Source organism: Lagopus leucura, unplaced genomic scaffold, assembly GCF_019238085.1.
Source record: "Lagopus leucura isolate 7727_CA_CO unplaced genomic scaffold, USGS_WTPT01 Super-Scaffold_739, whole genome shotgun sequence".
NCBI classification, from domain to species: domain Eukaryota; kingdom Metazoa; phylum Chordata; class Aves; order Galliformes; family Phasianidae; genus Lagopus; species Lagopus leucura.
The window spans coordinates 747,221-768,994 of record NW_024962255.1 but is presented as its reverse complement, the minus strand read 5'-3'; the positions used below and the strand labels follow the sequence as shown (position 1 = coordinate 768,994).

The 21,774-nt window shown below is 45.0% G+C and overlaps 1 protein-coding gene across 1 annotated transcript in view; it reads right to left on the bottom strand.

The window, feature by feature from the left end:
• Positions 1-21,774, bottom strand: part of PRKG1 (protein kinase cGMP-dependent 1) — a 392,537-nt gene that overhangs the window by 370,009 nt on the left and 754 nt on the right. The window lies entirely within an intron of this gene.

Below are 21,774 nucleotides of genomic sequence, written 5' to 3'. Positions count from 1 at the left end.
TCCCAAAACACTACAGCATGGCTCGCTGATTGGAATCACAGGCAGCCCCACGAAGCACAGCTGTGCCATTCCTGCCTCTCCCCAGAATGGCTTTGATGTGCTCACAGTAACTCCCTTCTGCACAACTCCTGAGTTTTAATAGCTTTCACTTTCAAGGATCATCTGCCATCAAATGTACCCACTCAGCTGCCATTTTCCAAGCAAAAAAGCTCCCCACTCTGCAAGCACCTCCCAGGCTCACTATGACAGGCTCAAGTAGCATACAGGATGGCTAGCAGGCAAATGCCACCTTGCTGCTGTGGCCAGGGCAGTGCATAAGGAGAAGCTAAGGATGCACTGCTGAGCACATACATAAACCTCTTTCTCCTCATAGAAGATTATTTGTCTTTTTTCTACAAGCCATTCCTTTCTCCCTTTCATAAGGATCCAAGGGAGCAGCTCAGCCTGCAGAAGAAGGTGGAACTACTTGGGTTTTATGATGTTGGCCAGGACTTTGGGCAAGGTGCGAGACCCATGGGAAAGAGGTAAATGCATTCCCAGTGGGTAACACCTTTCTGATGTGAAGAAGCAAAAATACAAGACCACCTAGAAGAGAGCAGCACACATATGCAAAACACATGCATAAAACTCATCTATTGGTCAGCCAAGGTTATAATCTCCCTTACATTTAGCATAGAGTGAGGAGGGGGATGGTGTTCAACAGCAATGGGTACAGCTCCATCTGTGAACAAGCTCCTCCTTTTTACCTTCCCACGTTACCAGGACAGTTGACCATTCTTTTCACTTCCTGCCCCAAACAAGTTGCCTCCAGCACCTCCTTCTGGTCCTGCAGATTTGAAGGGGAGGGCTGGGAAATAGTTCAGCTCTGAAGGATGATGATGAAATTGGACCTATTGCATCAAAGCAGCCTTGCTAAGACTATGGAGCAGGAACTGGTAATATTTGGAAAGTACCTCAGCCCCACTTCTCTCTGAAAATAAGCCCCGCTTTCTCCTGGCATTGGACATTCCTCATTTCTGGAGCCTTTGAAAGTGAGACCTGGACCCGCTTGTCCCTCCCCACCACAAGGATGGAGAGACCCAGGGCTGGGAATTCTTCCAGCCAGTGCTCTCTCTTAAACCCCATTGAGTCCTAAAGGCTGGAAGTAACACATCAAATGGATCTCAAGGTTGTTGGTTTTTTTTTCTTTAGTATGTAGATTTTTTCCATTATCAGTAAGAAGCACTAAGAAGAAGCTCTTGTAAGGAGAGTGCAACTGCTCCAGACTACCGTAGGAAATCTTCCCAGTATAAGGATCATTTGGAGCAAATAAAGTGCATGAGAAAAATACCCCAAGGTTTAATAATGGTAACAAAAAAAGGCATGCTGCAAAGACAAGAAGGAATAATAATGTGCTGTATGGTAATTGGTAAAACATTTAGCTTTTTATATCACATTAGGAGCATACTTAATAATGCAGAAATGAATGCTGGTGTCACGCAAAGCAAATTGATGGTCCCTGATAAGTGTAAAACCACACAGAATTACCCATGCAATACAATAGGGCAGTTTCAGCCCTCCCTCCCTTTTCACACACACACGTGGGTGCCACAATCAGACCTAAAATTCAAGTCTCCTGTTCTTCATGGGCGAAGGATGTACTGGAAAGATAGGGCATAATTCTTCGATCCTTGTTTTTCAGTGTCACAGCTAGGTGGGTTGTAGAGCCAAAACGATAGAGCACCATTTATAGGAGGAACACCAGCTTTATGCCTATGTGACAAAATCAATTATTCCCAATATTCAACACAATACAAAGCCTCTTCCATTGGAACAACAAGTTCCTCTGGCTTCCTTCTCTCAGCTATGTTCCCTGCTCACACCTTCCCAGCCTATGTGTCTCCAGAAACCACAGACCCAGCATCTGGCATGCTTTGGCTGAAAAGTGTCTCTGTAACACACAATGGCAAAGAAGGCTGGATTTTCAACAGCTTGCCCCATCAGATGCCCGTGGTGGTGGGTCTCCCTCCCCTTCCTTCAGTGCCACTCACAGGTCCCTGTGAGGTAGGAGAGGATACCAGGTAGCACCTCCTTAGATGAAGCCTTTGGAAGTGAGCTTTCTCCAGGAGAAAGCAAACACATTTTCACACACTCTTGAGACTATAGACAGCAAGTGAGGACCTCTGTCTCTCCACTCCTTGAACAGCTCCAGCAGGTTTTTCCCCACCTGCCAAGGCCAGACCTAGGCATATCTCACTACAGGCTGGGTTAAGCTTCAAAATGATTCAGCTTCCTTAAGAAATCTTGTGTTAAGCTCATGTTAAATAGCAACTTGTTCTGAAAACCACCAAAGTAAATACTTGGTGCTGCTTTGCAGTCGTTACAATTAAACACTGTCTATGCCTCTGCTTTTCTCAGCAGTCCCAGTGTACTTACTATGTAGAGCAAAAGCAGCATTTAGGCAAGGAGAGCCCTGGCAATGTTGTTTTCTTGCTTTCAGCCTTAAGCTACCAGCAAATGATCCAAGGAACCAATTAAACAAAGTGCAGGGAAAAAGATCTTGGATCTTGGATCAGGTCTTGGAGCCCTGATATCCAGGATATCAAGGAGGAGAAGTTCATAGAAAACACTGACAGTTGGCAAAGCAGATTCACTCTGATCCTTATACCTCACATCTGTGAGCCAGAGAAAGCTGCAGCCTTTGCAGGGAGGTGGAAACCGAGCATCGGAGCTGCTGCTGCTTTGAAATGGCCCGTGACCATTCAATCATTGCTATTCCCTAGCCAGAAACCCTCCAGCTGCCCAACGTATGCCCTATGACACCTTTGCATTACACTGCTCTGGAAAGGCACGTATACAGAACGTGGGTCCGACCGTGCTGTTCTGTGTGATCCCAGCAATCAGGTGCTCAGCGGGGCATCTGGGGTCAGACCCCATCCTTCTGAATTCACACACCTGCTCCTGCTAACCTTTTCAGTGTGGGATCATACCTTCCTCTCTGTGCACAGGCTGCACGGGGCTCTGACTAGCAGTAACAGCATCTCCTGGTATGTTTAGGAGCAGTGATTTTTGCATTGGTATTCAGCAGCATGCTGGTAAAAACTAGGGTTGATCAAAAGCGACGTTTGCCTTTTAGTCAGCCTGAGATGTTTGGTATACTTATAAAACGCCACAAAAACTCAGCTAGAGTCACCAGCTTTTAGCATCCTTCCACATCCTCCACTGCTTCATCCCTCCATCATCTTTTTGCTGATTTTTTTCATCACAAGTCAAAATCAGAGCACTCAGAAAGGCATAAGCAGTGACAGACTTGCTTGCCCCCCCTCCCCGGCTATTATTATTTTAGTCCATAGGGGCTCATCCTACCGTACGATTTTGAGGCTGCCTGATGCTGTTTCTTAGCTCCCAGCTGTAACAGTGGCAAAGCCCTGTCAGCCCTGGGCACTGCCTCTCCTCACCCTTCCCAACCCAGCAGCGTTTCTTATCTCCTGTAGCCAGTATTGTGCCAGTCACCTGCCATAATTGCCTTGGCGCATTGTGCTGATCTATCCAGCCTTCAAAACAATTCATTTATATTCAAAACTGGGTTAGAAATAAACATGGATTGCACTGTGACCAGTATGAAAATAGCCAGTGCGTTATCACTATTTTATGACGGATGCATTGTGAACAACTGCATTGTCTCTTTTTGGAATCAAATTAATTCTTCTGCTTATTATAAAATGTCATTTGAATGTTTCAGGTATTTATAACAATAAGCACACACACACAAAAAAAACCCACATTTTAAACCTGTATTTTATGCAACTGGACAGATTGCTGTTCCTTATAGATAAATTAAGTTGCACTTAAAGTTGTCTGCCTTTCTAGAAGTGGATTCATCCCAGAATTTATTTTCGAGGCTTTCTCTGACACCAACACATCCTGAGCCATGAGGCATATTTTACCAAAATACCAGACTGTTATTCACGTCTCTGAAACTGTTTATGTCCACAACTCTTAGCAGTGCTAAACCCTCTCTTGCAGAACACATTTCCAAAAAAGCTTTGTGCTCCAAGTCGATGCTCGTGGCCATTTACGGCTCCAAATAAATGGCAGTATCCCACAGAGGACCCAGCTCATTAGGATACCAAGGAAATGTCTGTGAATCATTCAGGCAGATGTGAGCAGGGGCTCACATTGGGTTTCACAAAGGTTTTTCAGCGCTTCACTGACTTCTACAGCTATTTCTTATTCATGCTTGGGAAAACTTCATCAGGTTAGGCTCTCTAACTATGTAAAAAAATGTTTTGCTCACAGCATCCTCTCTGTCAGTTTGCTCAAACTGATTGCTCTACTCATCAGAGCATTAGAGGCCACCAACACTTGATTTCCTACACATTGCCAACATCTTTTGATGACTGTCCTGCTGCGTTGGGTACATCAGGGGATGGGCAGAACTTTTCTCTGGAGTGCAAGTCCTGTTCCAAATCAGATCAGCCCCATGACCACTTCTGTGCATACGATGGGCAAATGAGCTAGGAAAGCCCAGGACCCCAGCCCTCTTCTCACTCCATCTCCTTGTTCTGCTTGGTCCTGCCTGACCTGCTATCTTGTGCAGAACTAAAACCTGTGTTGAAATATGCTGGGAAGCTTCACCTTTGCAACTCCTCTCCACCATGAAACACACTGGGAATCTTCACTACTGGAACTCTTCTCAACTACCTCCTAATTTTTGATCCAGGTGGAGAACAGCAATGTTGTTGACTCACAACAATGTTGTTTGATCCTTCAAATGTGGCAGTAAAAATCTTTTGTAAGCAGTGAGGCTGCAAAGGCAACATGCATTTGGGGGCTGCTTCTCTGTGCCCTAAAAAGCAATTCGAACTTCGGTCACAATCTCTTACAGCCTCCTGTTAAAAGGAATTTCTGCTGAATTTTGATCACCCATTCTTTTACTTGCATGGCTTAATCCAAACAACCTTAATATATGCAATCTGTCTGTGCAAAGCTCAGTCTACAAACTCATCTTCAAACCCTCTGACATGCTGTGAGCATTTCTCATGCTGTTAGAATAGAAGGGGTCAATACTGGAACGCAGCATAAAAACTCGCGGTGTGGCACAGAAAACACACTCTGCATCTGCTCTGCTACAAGAATGAAAACTCGCAACCAGTTTCAAAAATCTCCTTTGCAGACAAACAAATGTCTTTTCTGTAAAACCTGCTCTTTCTCTTTTTATTTCTTTTGGCATAAAAGCCATGGCTATCAGTACAACAACAGCCTTCAGCCCATGACTTGGGCATGACGTAGCACCGCATGCCCTCACCCCACTCGGTGGGTACTGGCCCTGCTCTGTTCCCTTACATGGCCTGCAGCTCTGGCAGGCGCAGCATTCTCCACATTCTTCTCTTTTTCCCTTGCTTTTTAATTCTGATTTCTTCTCAGAGCATAGCACAGGAGGAGTAATGCCGCCCTCTGCTGCCCTGCATGCTCACATCAAATCATACTGGCATCACCAACAAAAAGTCAGCCAAAAGGCAATGCAGAAACGAAAACATGTATGTATTAAAAAATTAAATAAAAAGGGCAGAGGGGGAGGAGCATTGATCACACTCAACTTTCAGTTCCCACTGATACGTTGCTTTCTCAGCAAGAGAGCGTGGTTAATACTGGAAGTTTTTAATGAGTTCGCTGCTGTAACTCTGAAGAAGTGAATGCACCGCATTTTGCGGGGCCTATTTCTACAAAAGAGGCCATCCATGTAGACCACTGTGCAGCCCCTCCCTACGTTCCTTGCAATAATCAAACTCACAGCCTTCTCTCCTCATTATTCACTTTATCTGATGGGCAGAGCCTTAACAATTCCCGAGGTACAGTAACTCTATACCCAGCAGCTCCACAGCTCAGACCTCCCATTTTAGATGGGTTAGATTTACCCACATATGCATTCCCCTTGAAGAGATACATAAGGTGGATTTGTTGAACATTTGAATTGATGATTTGATTTACTAATAGGCCTGATACATGAGCCTTTAGGAGCTCATCGATTCACACTGATTCTGGCTCTCAACTCAAAACCCGATACATGCTGTGATAACGTGTGACGATGCTGGGCACACACATTAACTCAGAATGCATAAACCTAAGCATCTCTCTCTTAGGATGAGCAGGATAATTTAATTGCTAAACATGACTGATCTGAAAAAGGATATATATATTTTTTTCAATACATATCATAGTTTGGATCTAGCCTCATTTCTTTAGATATTTAAATTATTCTCAGAACACTAAATCTTTTCATTTTTTGCTTATATTTCCTACAAAACATTCAGAAAACTCAGCTGAACTCCAGCAACTCCTGTTAATACCACTACACATATACAGCTACCCCTGAGATTGCTAGTGATCCATCACCTCAAAGAAACCTCCCAGACTCCAAAGTTTAACTTCCTCTGTACACCTGAGCAGGGAAACTCTTATTTAAATTTAATGTAATTTCCAGACAGAATTGGTATTGACGGGATGGCAGAACAGCAAATGCCAAGACAGAAGACTAAATTATAGGGAAAGAATCGATATGGGAGCCCAACTAGAACAATAGATTTAAGTAGCTGCATTTTCCCTTCAAGCTTTTATGTATTTCGCAGGGTACTCTTAGGAGACACGGTAGGTAATGTTTTTAATAGGGAAATCAAACCCAAACAGATTAAGCGGTTCACAATAATACATTTACCCTCAGGTCAGAACAGCGCAGAACCGAATTCTTTGGTTGGCCAAGTAAGGGCAGCCTAGATTATGGTCAAAAGTCGTAGTATGTCCCAGTGAACGTTGGAGGCAAAAGTAATCCATCTACTAGCCCAACTCATGACACTGGAAGGGAGATCCTGAGGCTAAGCCACTAAACAGCTCTGCAATACCTTCATGAAGTAAGCCACAAAGTTCCTACTGTGAGATGAAGCTGGAGATGTACACCCTGTTTGTGCAGCCTACAACCAAGCACAATTCTGCAACCTGTGCTCTTTCAGAGAAATAAGCAACTGGCTCACCACAAACATTTCTTGCTCTTCTTCCTACATTTTGAGCGGGAATATCACTGCAGCATCTCCATGGACTTTGCAGATGTATTGGGAACAGGAACTGTACCAGTCATGTCTCTGCAACCCAAGTTCTTCTCCAATAATGTTCTTATAAACATTATAAGAGAGTAAGAGAGAAGATGATGCATCCATTGATGCATCCTACTAGAAAATTGCACCAAAGGCTGTAGTTCTAAAGCAGGTTTTAAAATTTTTGGAGGAGAATCCCTTCGTCCCTCCTCTCTGATGAAAGGAAAAGCCCAGAGAAAAGTACCAAACCTTTGCACTTCATCTTGGGGAACAGAAAAATGTCTCTGGTTTATCTCTCATTGGCCCACTTTAGCAGCATTCTTCCAGTCCCACAGCAAAGGGCATCCATCTAAATTCAACGCTCACTAAGAATGACCCTCATAGAGAAAAGCAGTGCTTCTTAACAAAGTAGGAGCAAGACAAAACTGGAGTCCTCAGGGAACCTCATTTAGATCCAAACAGGCTTTCATGGAAAGGAGTCAGGGTGGCAGGTGCCTCCTCATTTAAATCAGAAGCAACAGATGCATTTTTCAGCACGATGCCTTTAGGGAAAATGCAGTCCACACAAAAAGAGGACCAAATCTGTACATATTCATTTGTACGCCTGAGAAGTCAGAGTGCATGCTTCCATCTGAAGGTAAAAATCAGTTACCTGTCTAGAACACAGCTTTTTCAAATCTTCCGGGGAAAAAAATCTGCTTTCTGCAGGCTGAGCACTGTTCATTCACTGGAGAGAGTACTGCAGACAGAGCTGAACATTTGGATAATGACTGTTTCTAGCTCTAAAATCTCAGTTAACACCAATTTGTTGAACTCAAAGCCTTGAATTAGTGCTGTACTTTTCTTTTTAACTACTAAGTGATGCTTTATTTTTACTGGAAAAGCATTTCACTGTATGTTTGTGTTTTGTTACCCACTGAGTGGCGTGATGCTACTTACATATATTTGCAAAACTAGAGCTTCAATTTGCACATTGTTATTAGCACTTCTTCCATGATGCTAATGGATCTTAAAGAAAATGCTTCAATTGATTTTTGCCTCTATTCGTCTCCCTACTCAGTGACACATAGGAAAGAAATAGCATAAGCAAGCAGAAGTGGAACATCGAAGGAACAACTTCTCGCACTGCACTACTAATATTTGGAAATGGCTTTGAGTTCTTGCAGAGAGCAGTACTGAAAGCTTTAAAAACTAAACATATCTGCTTTCACCCCCAAAGGAGAGAGGGCCAGCCTGCCAACTGAGCACAAAGCTGATGAAAGGCAAGTGCTCTTTGCCTGTAAATCATTCAAACTGTATCATTTAACTCATAACTGTAACTACAGTTCATACCAACGTGCCTTATTTCTCTTCCTCAAAACATAAGGCAGCCTAAAATGTGAACTAACTGCAGCTCCTACTAGCTGCATGCTTTATGGGTTAATTAACATAATTACTCATTCTTATCCTGGTCAGCTTGCTAGATTCATGTACTGTATTTCCAGCTTGAATAATTTAGTGGGAATTAATTATTTATACCTTGATGCCTTTCAGCTGAGCTGCTGGAGTCCACGCCAGCCATCAGCTCAGCCAGCCCCACCTTAGCTGGGATCACAGCCGGGAAGCAGGAGGCTGCACTTAGCCACCAAAAGGATCATGCATTAAATCCCCCCACATCCAGCACTTATTTATAGGTGATACAGTTTAAAGGAATCTGAAAAATTGCAACTCACCATCAAGCACCTTTCTTTGTTGCTTTTTTAATTATTTATATATTTATTTTGCTTTGTCGATACAATGCACTTTGAGGGACAAGACTGTCGACTGTTGACTGCAAACCAGAATGTTGCACTCAAAGCACTGGTTTCTCCCTAGGGAAGAGCCACACAGCTGTGGCACAATCTTCAGAACACCCAGAAAGGAGAAGGAGGTTGGTATCACCCACCCTTTTTCTACGTTGATCTTGCTCTAAAACCTCCACTGTGTCCTGGCAGGACTGGGAGTACATCACAGCCACCCAACGCCTCCTCCATTAGCAGCAACACTGCCCCCAACACCGCCGAGGAAAATATTCCGTGCGGTTGTTTGGGAGCTTGGCAGCTCCAACCCAGGGGTTTGGCAGATATAAATACCTGTGTGTGAACAGTGCAGCCCTTCAGCCCTGCCGGTCCCTCTGGCTGCATCCTCCAGCTCCCCGGGGAGGAGTGGTTACCCTCAGCACCGGGAGCACTGCCCGCTGTGTACTTTACCTTATGCAAACCAGCTGCTAAAGGCCACTGCTCTATGAGTCCTTTTACAACAGCAGAGGGTGGGGACACGGGGCTGAAAGCATCTCTTATTCTGGAAGGCCTGGGGTCCCTGCAGCCCTCTAGCTTCTCCCTCCCTCCGCTGGCAGCAGGCAGCTGAAACACTATATTTTAGGTTGTTTTCAACCACTTCCACCACGTCATACACATGCACACACTGCTGTATCCCACGCACTCACCCCCACTGTTCTCCACCAAACCTTCTGGGAAAGTATTTAGGTTTTCAGAGCTCATAATCCTTTCTACGTGTTCCAGATGCCCCAGGAGGAATGACCACGGGCACTTTCTTTCTCCTGTCTTGCTGGAAGCTGTCTGTTTGTCTGCTGGCACCAACCTGCAGCTCACCCACCCAAGAGATCCTACACTGGAGCCCAGTGCAGCATGGAGACACAAGTTCCTGCTGAGCCACTGTTTTCAGTTCAGATGCAGCGTTTTTAGAACTAGAGATACACTTCTGTAGTTCTTAAAACCCTGAACACCATCCTTTTGCCGCTTCATGTTTTTGGTCACGTGTTTGGATTTGGTTTTTGCTCCAGTTGTTGTCCCACTGCTTGAGGAAAGCTTCACCTGATGTTGGAGCTTCCTGCTGTGTGAGTCCCACACTGCCTGCATCGCGTCTTGCTACAAGCCTGCTTGCTGTTCGTGCAATGATCTCATATGAGAAGTATATTAGAAAAGGAAAATCTGTGTTTAACCCCCTGTTGGTTAAAGATCAGTAACCTACCACTTACTTTTGTGTGACAGGACCTACTTTATCACACTGATAAACACAACAATTACTTTATGCTGAATAAATATCATACACCTCTAAGTATATACAAGTGAAAGCTTTGTTGTAAAGGCAAACATGGGAAACTACCTGAAGGTTTTAAAGAGCAGCAGGCAATAGGATGACATTTCCTTTGCTTGGGAACAACCTGTTTGTAGTGAAAGCAGTGTCTAAGCACATGAAATTGGCTCACATTATCATGGTGTGGGACTGAAGGCTAGATCAAGCTAATGCCGGGAAAATGTTTCCTACTCCTTAGGAAATCGTTACCTCAATAGTTTCATTAGCAGAACATCGGGACCACCTCTGCTTACAGCGCCAGGCATCAGATAGAGGAGAAAGAGGTTAGCATAAAATGAGAGAAATGAGAGCTTTTACAGTACAAATCAAAGCACCAGCATGGCTTTGCCAAGACATCAGAGAGCAGATAGAATTGTCGCCTGCCCACCTAAGCACAGCCTGGTTATAAACACTGGAATTGCACAAGCTGCACTTCACAGAACCATAGAATGGCTTGGGTTGGAAGGGACCTCGAGGATCATCAAGCTCCAATCTCCCCACAGCAGGCAGGGCCACCAATTTAATTTACAACAACTAAACTCATCAGTCAAATCTTCCTTAGGATGGCAAAATCAACAGAAAATCCTTGGAAAACATAGTGACTCTATGGGTCAGTGTCTTAACAGATAAAACATAGAGCAAGACTTGGTCTACGGACAGACAAAATCAGATTCCTAGAATCATAGAAACATTTTGTTAGAAGGGACCTTTTTAAAGACCATCTGGTCCAACTCCCCCGCAATGAATAGGGACATCTACAGCTAGATCAGGTTGCTCAGAGCCTAGAAGCTGGAATAAGGTCTCTCTGGAGCCTTCTCTTCTCTAGACTGAACAACCCCAAATCTCTCCATCTGTCTCCATAGAAGAGAATGGAATAGAACCACAGAATCACAGAATTGCAGGGGTTGGGAGGGACTTCAAGAGATCACTGACTCCAATCCCCCTGCTAAAGCAGGTACCCTATAACAGGTCACACAGGTAGGAGTCCAGATGGGTCTTGAATATTTCCATGACAGGAGACTCCAGCACCTCTCTGGGCAGCCTGTTCCAGTGCTCCACCACCGTTACCACAAAGAAGTTCTTCCGCATGTTAACACGAACTTCCTATGTTCAAGTTTTAGGCCATTACTCCTAGTCCTATCACTACACATCACCAAGAAGAGCCTGGCCTCACCCATTTGCCTCCCAATTCCATTTAGATATTTATAAATATTTATCAGATCCCCTCTCAGTCTTCTTTTTCCCAGACTAAAATGACCCAGGTTATCCAGCCTTTCCTCAAAGGGGAAATGCTCCAGGCTCTTTATCAATTCTTAATACACTGAGATTTCAGATTTGGGAAAGAAGGGTGGACCAAGGAACGATGAAGTTTTCTCTGATGATGATCTTCAGCAAGTCTTCAAATACCAAAAAACACTTATGATGGTCAGAGTAAAGCAAGTGTTCCACAAACACTTCTAGAATGTCAAAGGGATTGTACAGGTGTTGGCTTGATGTTGATCCTGGACAGCATCTGGGATATGCAATTCTCAATTCTCAAAATTCTCAGAAACTGCTGAAGAAACAAAGGCAATATAACAAATGCCAATCTATATGACACTGTGGAAATAGATGTTATGAATCCAACTTAGCAGCTTTTGTTAAATCACCTGCAAATTTGGTTGAAAAAGCATCTGCAGTGATGTAGTGCAATAACAGCTGTACACTGACCTATACACAAGAGCTTGGTGAGCACGTTTTTCTCCCAGTGCTCCTCATCCTGGCAGAACTGTGGTTAAAGTAATGAGAGTGAGCAGCTCACCCCACAAGCAACAGCAGCAGTGGTCAGCAGCGCTGTCAAGCCAGATGAACCAAGGCTTGAAACACAAAACAAATGTTTAAGGCACAGCTATTAGGGCAATCCGTCTTCTCAAGGGATCATGGTGTTCTCTTAGTCCCTAGCAAATATGCTTTTTATTACTATTATTATTTTTAAGGCAGAAATACACTAGAGAGAACAAAACTTCCAGAAGGGCTAATGGCCCATCTCTTGCAAGTCAGGCTAGATGATTGCAGCTGGACTTGCCGGCCTTATAACAGAAACACTTGTGAAAAATGAACTCATTTTCATTCATTCTTTGGCTACTCAATATCTTTCAGGCACGGTAAAAAGGCTCAAAAGTGAATACAAATGCAATTGTAAAGGCTTTTTCTGTAAATCACAGTTACGCGCTGAATTTACTAATGCTGTCAGTCCAACATCCTACAGACTTCTTGGCCCGGAAGCCCAGACAGAATGCAGATGTACAGACTTTATCAGCTCCATATTATGCCTCACAATGTGAAAATGATTGCACGATGAGTAAATTCAACACCCACGCAAATAACTGCCGCTTCCAGTTCCTAATGAGTCACAGGCCCAGGATGGAGTCAGAGGAACATTCATGGTGGGAAAGAAGTAGCTCAAACGGACTGTTTCACATGCTGCCTGGGCAAAATGATTGCAGAAACATGACTTAGGGAGATTAATGACATAATTCAAGCAGACAACTAACCACTAAATTTATGTGATTTTCCTGTCCCTATTTTTTGTGTTTTATTTAGATTTTGTTTAAAAACTCTTAAATTAAAAGACTTGATTTTTGTCAGCTTTATATTTAGCAACAGAATGAGAAAACTGTTTCCCCCAACAGACTCCCATGCTAGCTGGTCAACCAACTTAATGCTCAACGTGGAAACTGGCTTTACCTTGGCCTTCAGATTGGAGCAGCGATAGCACAGATGGGTCACCCTAGTAGAAAAGGTGCAAGAGCTTATAAAGAGATGAGCAAGGGAAATCACAAGTGGTTCGGAGTCTGGATGCACAAAGTCCCACAAGGAGCTGGTTATTTTTACCAGGATACAGTTTACTACAGAGACACAGATTAATCAGGCACCAAAACTTCTGTAAAAATGTCCTCCAGTTAACCCCAACACCATTCCCACTTCCCTTTCCCATGCATATTTCCCCTTCTGCCCCAAGCACATACATTAATGAAGTAAGAAACTACTACAGCACATCTCCTCATTTCATATCCAGAACACCCAAGGCAACCTGAGCCATCTTTTCTAGGTGCTCTTCCCAGAGGAGCACGCTTCTGGCTGAAGCAATCCCCCTCCAGAAGTCAGAATGTCGACTTTCGCATAGAAATTTAAATAATTATTTTAATGCTGTGGAAGGGAAGAACAAATTGCCATTTTGGTTCAGCCCTCTCTGCTCTGCAACGGCTGAGTTGTGCAGAAAAGTGAGCCCAGCAGAGGATAAAAAGATCAGGGTGTCTGCAAGGAAGATAAGTTACCATGGTCTGTGTTTGCAGAAGAAAGCCTGATCATTCCCAGAATTGGACATCGATAATAAAAACTGCAGATCAAAGTAAGGCGGGGAGAGCCTGACTGCCAACACACCACTCTAATGCCCCAGCCATGCATTATGCAATGAAAGGGAATGGACAGATTTCTCCCTTTACCTTGAGACAGATTTCTTAATGGAGCACGAAAAAAAAGAAAATCAATGAGTGAGAGGAAAAAAATAAGAACCGTTAATGCTGCTTTTATATTAATTTTTTACATATTCAATAGTGCTTTTCCGAGCTACAGAGAGAGCTGAAGTCAGACAGAAATGCGAAGGTTACCACTCTATACAATGTCACCAGCAGAAGCTGGCAAAGGAAATGCATAAAACAAGCAAAACATTGCAAGTATAGCTTGCACAGCCCTGGAGAACGCTTCTCTTTGAGCAATGTCCACAAAATTGCAGGGCACAAGGCTCCTATCCTGACCCTGCTACCAGCCAGGAAACCAACGACGAGAAGCTTATTCACATTCCCATCATCTGCAAAATGAGTTCAAAGGGACTCACTTCCAAAGGAAAATGCTTTCAAGTGTACAGATAAAAATATCTTCTAACACCTGTGGTGTTTTTCTATAGAGAACTATGAAAATGTTCCCTATAAAGCTGATTACTCCTGCTGCTTTTCATTTGCATGAGCTGCATGGCTCCATCCTCACCCACACCATCCTGGTGGCTCCTTTTGATGGAGCTGGAGCCCCACCGTGACCTGGAACAAGTATGATCCCAAGGAGAATCTCCTCACTCAGAGCTGATTCTGAGCTCAATCTTTTTCAACCCCTAGTTGCCAAGGAAATGAGCAGCATATGTATTTGGGAGTAACTGCACGACAACAACTCACATAGGGCAGTTTTGCTGTCCGGTCTGTTGTGCAATAAAAACAACTGTTCTCAATGCATTCATTCTTTTTTCCTTTTGCACAACCCATGTGTGGCAGTGCTTTATCTGCCAATACCAGCTAAACATTTCTCAGCATTCGGAATAACAGATGTATGCATTTAAATAGTGGGATCTCACATAAAAACTATCATCTTAAATTCAAAATAGATTGAAGGTTTTTGTGGTTGTTTTTTTGTTGTTTTTTTTTTCAGTGGATATTCTTCAAAACGTTATTGCACTTACCTGGGTCTTTGCTATTCACAAAGCTAACTCCAAGGGTCTAAAAGCAGATGCAACAAAAGGAATGTGAAACTGTGGCTAGTTTTATGGGCAATTTCTCCAGGACTATAACATCCTCCTCCTCACTGCAGTGGAAACACTCATATAAATCATATCTGTCTAAGCAAACATAATGTACCTCAGAGTTATAAAGCCAGTTTTCTTCCCCACTTCCACTAAGCCCAATTAATCATCATTTCTTCTTTTCCACATTAAAACAAAGTCTGGTTCATCGCTGTCTGCCATGCACATTTCTTCCACATCTTCACATTTCTTCCAGAGCTCCATGTTTGTCCCCTATCTTCAGTGCGACAAAATTGCCACCATGATTCTCATGTTCCAGACCAAAATATTAAAACTGTTACAGAACTTTGGAAAAAAAAAAAAAAAAAAAAAAAATCCACAGTTTGACACCTATTACTCAGTAAACACACAGCCAACGTGGATAAACTCCCTTGCTGGAAAACTGAATTTCAAAATGCAAGAGCCATATATGAAGGCCAACAGGTCAAGAAAGCAAGCAGGTTGAACTCAATAGAAAGCTGGTGGTTCCTGTGACCTGGGAATTGAATTCTTTAATTGCACGTTATGGTAGCTGAACAAAGCATCAGCCTGCACGGAAAGGCTCTCCTACTGCAAGCATAGCTAAGGCTCCTTGCTGCTTGGTGAATGCCATGTGTGCATCTCTACTAGAAAAGTACAAAGATCCAAGTGATACACTTAGGAGACAGTTATCTTGAGGAGATCAATATCCCGCTATCTTCTTGTAAACAACTTTATTTCCATTCTACCAGTGATCACATCATAAAAGAAACCAAAACATGTTAGCAATGTAAAGTTCTCGTGATATTTGCTGACCTCCACATTGTAGCCATGAAAGGAACCTAAACTGAGATACATGCTTGTCGCTGCTAGATGTGATTCTGCAGTTAAACCTTGCCCTGTATTATCCTTGCAGGAAAATAAAAGTCAACTGTTTATCTGTTTGTTTGTTGTTTAAAGTTCAAGAATTTTTTCTAGTCCTTTCAAAGTAATCTGCTGTTTGAGGAACTGGAAAAACTAAAATATCCCTTGAATAATTATAGGATGACTGTTGCTTTCTAAACAGAAGACAACAGGAAAAGAACAGAAAAAAGAAAAATAAATACACTGTCATTTTATTGTTTTCCAAATCCCCATGGATTTCACTAGAGCAAGGCTTTCAAGTCTTGTTTGTAGCCCAACACACGACTGAAAAAAAAACAGTCCTTAATGCCTGTGGTGCTCATGTGAAAATGTGCAGGGTGTTTGCTGCAAGGGAATGTAAATGGACCCACCTTCCTGGTCTTTCACTATGGCACTGCTGGAGCTGCCCTGCATTTAGAGATTCCAACCCTGTAACTTTTATGGGAGCATCTCTGTGTGAGCAGAACAAAAAGGAATCTGCAAAAAGAAAGGGCAAATCACCCAGGGAGGAGCAGAAAGCAGGGCTGTGCAGCAAGGCATTTCTGTGCTGCATTTCCTTCTGCCACCACGGAAGTCTCACAGGTGGGAAGAAGGCACTCTGGCCTTGGTTTCTGGGCTAATCACATAGAATCCTAAAATCACAGAAAGACAGGATATCCCAAATTGGAAGGGGCACTAATGAGTCCAACTGTGGGCTCCGCGCAGCACCATGCAAACCCTACGTCTAAGAGTGATGCCCAACACTCCTTGAGTTCCAGCAGCCCTGGGCCCACCAGGGCCCTGCAACCCAAACCAGCACCTTTCCCTCTGCTGTGGAGAACAAGCCCAGGTTTTCCATGCAGAGGCTAAATTGCGCAGAAGGTATTTCCGTGTCAGTAAATTTTGAAATCCTCACTCTAATCCTCGAGCACATGTTGTATTTGTCTTCCAGGAGCTGTGCCACGTTATTTATCTGCAGTTTTCTTCCTCCAGTCATCTTCTCAGACACCACTGCCCTCCAGTGATAAGTGCCGGAAGATGAAAAGCAGGAATGCCTCCCTTGGAGATGCTGCCTTCTTACTACCAATCGCGGGCAGAAGAAAGCAGCTTTCCAGCTATTTTACCTCTCACTGCCATGCTGCAGCCTGTTATCCCCCCCCACCCAGCTGGGAACTGCTCCCTGCTGAAACAAAAGCTTTTCTAACTATCAGCCATGCACGCAAACTTCAGCGTGCACATGAAGTTGTTCAGAGGATTTGGCTGCATTTCTTTGGCATCTCACCACATTACCTGAAGAAATTATCTCCAGTTATCATTCCCAATTTCATGTACTGCAGGGTATATAACAGAGCGTAAGGAAGCAAACGCTCTTCTGGGGCCAGTCTCCTGCATGTGAAATGTTAAGGAGTTCAAAGAAATTAGTGACAACATCACAGGCATAAATATCACCTAATGGGAAGTAGAATTACAAGATTCTGAGCCAGATTCCTTATTGCAAACAGATTTATTTTTTTTTAATAGGAATTATACACGCATTGGCCACTTAAAATATTTAAAATATTGATGTGGTTTTACGTTGCGGGATTTTAGAGGAATTTCCAATGGAGAGCAAAACACAAAGCAATATCACTCCAAATCACCATCCTATTGCACTAGAATCAGTCACAGCCTTGTACCCCGTCACTGCAAACCAAGTGTAAAAAATATATGATAAAGCTTAGCTACATCTTCAGCTCATACTTTGCTACCATATTTAACTCAAATTACACATCACTGTGCATCGGGAATGCTTGGATGTCAAATTCACCTGCTGCTACCCATAACATACCTCTCTTAAAAGTTCTTTATGCACTGCCCTGTAAATTGTATGAAGGTTTCCAAGCGGTGAAGAGAACAGAGAGCTGTGCTTCAGTATATGTAGCACACTCTTCACATTTTACCAGACAGCTGTAGTGACCCTTTCAGAGATACAGCAGCATCACTTGGGAGGGGAAATGCAACAGACTTGTTTCAATACGACCTTCAAAGCTCACTGTCTGAGGGGAAGCTGTATTCTAGGATGAGATGCTCTGACCAATGTTTAAACCAACCGAAGGATGATGTGGGTTGGAGGGGTCCTTTCTTGCCCTGTATGCAGCAGCCACCCACTCTTCCCACCTCTCGGTGTCCAAAGCTTCCCTGGAGGCCGCACTGCTCCCCAGCCACCAGCACAGAGTTTTGCACAACACCTGGGTTTTGTCTCAAATGTGGGTTTGAGTCAGAAGTTAAGCATCATTATTTGTGATGGCAAATGCTGGCAGACAGGCTTGGAGAATCCAAGCTGCTACACCAACGTGTGATCCTGAGCATAGCCTCCCTCTCTCCAGCTATTTCAGCATCTCCATTGTGCCTCCTTTGTGACTGCAGGGTTGCAAGACTCATGGAACAACCACAAGCAAAAAATAAAACAACAACAACAACAAACTGGAAAAAAAACAAAGGGAAAAAAAAATCAGAAGGCTGCAGCAGTCCATTTCCAGCTGGGAGGTCGTGGCACTGGGTAGACTCCTGGAGGAGCCCATGCCAACCCTTCTCCATGTTTTTCCAGGACCTCCATCAGCCCCACAGGCAGCTGAGCACGTACCTCAGGAAGGCTTTTTCCCAAGTTTCTCATTAGGAAAGCTGCAAAGAAGGACTTGCAGGGTTATTTTAGTCCTTCTTCTCATTTCATTTTGACACACTTTGTCACCCTTGAGATTTCTGCTGGAGAATTACCTTTTCCACAATGTGGCCTGAAGTTCTGAGAAAAAGTGACATTGCTGTGAGCAAAGAAAAGCCAAACAGAGAACTCCTGTGGCCAAGCAGTCTGCAATTCTGAAATGAGACCCAGATTCTTTTCTCCTCCATACCCAGAGTGACCTCCAGCGATAGCCATGAGACACGAGAAGAATGACACGGCCCTTTTAAATCTTCTTCTCACATCAACAATCATCTCACCCGCAAGAGTGGCTCTGGTTTCACAGTTCATACGCATTCCCATTCTGGGGATTTGTGACCAAAACAGGAAAATCCTGCTGTAAGTTGTGCTGTAGGATTGTCACCCATTGGCATGGCTTCATTAAGAAATACCAGACAATTAAAACACAGGGTTCCATGATTTTCGATTTGGCCACTCTGCCCTACCCCTCCCTTCGCTGACGGGAAGCAGTAGCTCGAAGCCCATTAAAAATTAAACGACAGGAAATAGTTTCTATCGATTAGCTGTGAACACTTGCTTCTTGTTCTCCCTCTCAAACTCTTCCGCCTCTCTCTGTGACTCCAGGTATCCTTGGGGACCTGATGCCTCGTGCCACTAAACCCCCCGGATGGATGAGCCACCAAACCCCCCCAGATGGATGTGCCACCCCAATACTTGGCACGTCAGTCCAAGGGAAGGCTGCTCAAAGCCCAGCTCCAGCCCCTGCTGCTCCTTTGCAATGCTATCTGGTTGTCTGCAAGTTAGACAATGCTTGGTCAAACTTCCCCCCTTTGGATTTTCCTCTCTTTGGGACAGTGATAAGATAAGGATACAAAAAGCAACAGGAGTGCCTGGAGCGTTAGCTCTCTCTGGGTGTATGCTGATATCATTGAATCCAATACAATTCCTTCAGATTAATCAAATAAAATCCTTTCCTGCCAATCAACCGGTGGTGAAATATCCCAGGAATGTGCTGCCACAGCACTCTGAATGGAAGCAGATTGGCAATGGACAAATGAAGGAAAAAGAGGCATTTTTGGGATGGTTTAGATTAAACACGTACTGTAGTTCCTCACCTCTGCTGCACAGTAATGGGAGGATACTCCAGTTACAGGAGCAGCCTCAGCTGCTGTGCGGGACAGCCCTAGTGCTGCTGGTTCTGAGCTGTCCGACTCTTCCCTGCCATGTGGTCACTCCCTGCTGACCTCAACACTACCATCCACGTAATGAGCTCATCGTGCCACAGCCACCACAAGCTCCTGCTCACTGCATGCTGCTGCCAAAAGGACCCACTCGACCTTCCTGCACGGTGGGCGATGTGCTCTGCAGCAGCATGCTGTCCTATACCTGCAGGAAAGGAGAAAGGGGCAGAAGAGAGAGATTCCTACTAGGATAGCACCAAGCACAGACCCAGCACGAGAGCTGTGTGATGGCTGTTGGGCTGGGAGCTTGCCAAGTCCCAGCTTCTCACACAAAACCTTGGTCCCCACTGCCATCTTGTGGCAAACGCATCCTGAAATGAAGATAATTTCCAAAATGAGAGGGAAAAAGTGCAAACACTGAGTGCAAAGTTTGCCAGCCCAGCAAGTGTGAGCGGAAGAGTCACTGGGAGCAGGCTGGGATCTGCTCCCCTCAGAGATGCCCTGGCATGAACTGACACGGAAGGACAGACAGCACCGTTCAACCCAAGGATGCGGCCGCACACCTGGAGCACAGCCACATGCACAGCAGTGCCGCAGCCCTGGCACACATCTACCTGTGTGCAGGGGTTTATTGCCTGCTTCCAAATATGTAGCAGCTCCCAAAGCAGCGCAGCACTGGTTCAGATAGGGCTTATCAGCTGCAACAAGCAGCAGTAAGCTGGAATTAAGTATTGCGTCTCTGAATTAGAGAGTACATTTTGAGGCATTTACCCAGAGTTCAGGGCTCACACCCATCTTTCATGCAGCATGAAGCATCTCCAGGTGCTGAGCACACAGAGGAGCAGCCCTGGGCTCCCAGGAGTGCCTCACTGCCAGGAGCAGGCAGCTCCCCCACTGCTCCCAGCACACCTGCAGCTGTATCCAGCACTCGTGCCCAGGGCATTGCTGCTAAGGTTCCCTCCTCGCCCCCAGTACCTGCCAGCAGCTGGCTTGGTGTGATGCATGCATTCAGCACACTCACACACAGAATCATTCACAGGGGTCTCCTCTCTCTACACACATCTCTCTGAGCAACAACGCAGCAAGAAAACAACAGAAAAGGGCTGCATTCTGGAAATCAGGCACAGCTCTGATTGTTATCAGAACTGTGCTGTACTCATGGTCATAGAAACGCTCTCCCTTCTTCCATTAAAGCCCAGGCAAATAAGTGCTTGGGGGGAATAACAGCATGAGAGCACCCAGACAAAAGACAGCACCTCTTTCAGCACCTTCTGTTCTCACTGCCCCCTTTCAGCCCACGTATGTACCACATTATAGGGACAGGCTGCAGGGCACACTGCCGTGGCCACACAGAAACAGACCCACCTTCCTGCTTCCAGCTGGGATTTACCCACTTTTTGGAGTTTCTGTGTCCCATTTACCAGTTCCAACTTCTTGGGAGTTTCAAACACCGGTATGCGCCGCAGACCGTCTTGCCATAAATAGAATTCATCATACTGCAGATCAATCTGTGTTTATCTTCAGACATTACAAAGCATTTGGAGGCCGATGCCAGGCCGGGGTGAGAAGGTCTCTGCTGGCACTGCAGTCAGTGCCCAAAGGGAGGAGGTGGCTCCAGACACCGTGTTGGGGTGGGGACATGAGAGCACTGCTGGGCTTTAGCAGCACATTGTGCGCTTCTCAAAGCTCCTGCAGATCTGAGCCAGGCAGGAGGCATGGGAGATGAGGGCAGGTTGGGGCATATGCAACATCACACCGTGGTAATGAGTTGGGAGAGGAATGAAGCAGACCTTCCTTTTCACTAATTTCACTTTAAACTTTTAATCCAAATGCCATCCTATGGTGGTGGGGTTGGTTCTGTGGGCACGGGTGCCCAGTGCGGTGCTGGAGGTGCTGGGGATGGGGGTTCCAACCCAGGGCCACCGCAAGGGAAATGTTTCGAGCAGGGCAGGGACTGTGGGTGCTGCATGGCCCAATGCAGGGGTTTGGTCTGGGGAGAGTGAAGGGAAGGGGGAAAGGGAATCCCTGTCTGCTGCGGGGCAGGGTCTGTGCCTCGGGCAGAGGGTGAGAAGGGATGCGCTTAGCTGGGGAGGAGGTGAACAGAGTGCTTTGCTCAGTTTTATTCAGTCTTCTCACACAGCTAAGAAAGGGAGGAAGGGAGGAAGGGAGGAAGGGAGGAAGGGAGGAAGGGAGGAAGGGAGGAAGGGAGGAAGGGAGGAAGGGAGGAAGGGAGGAAGGGAGGAAGGGAGGAAGGGAGGAAGGGAGGAAGGGAGGAAGGGAGGAAGG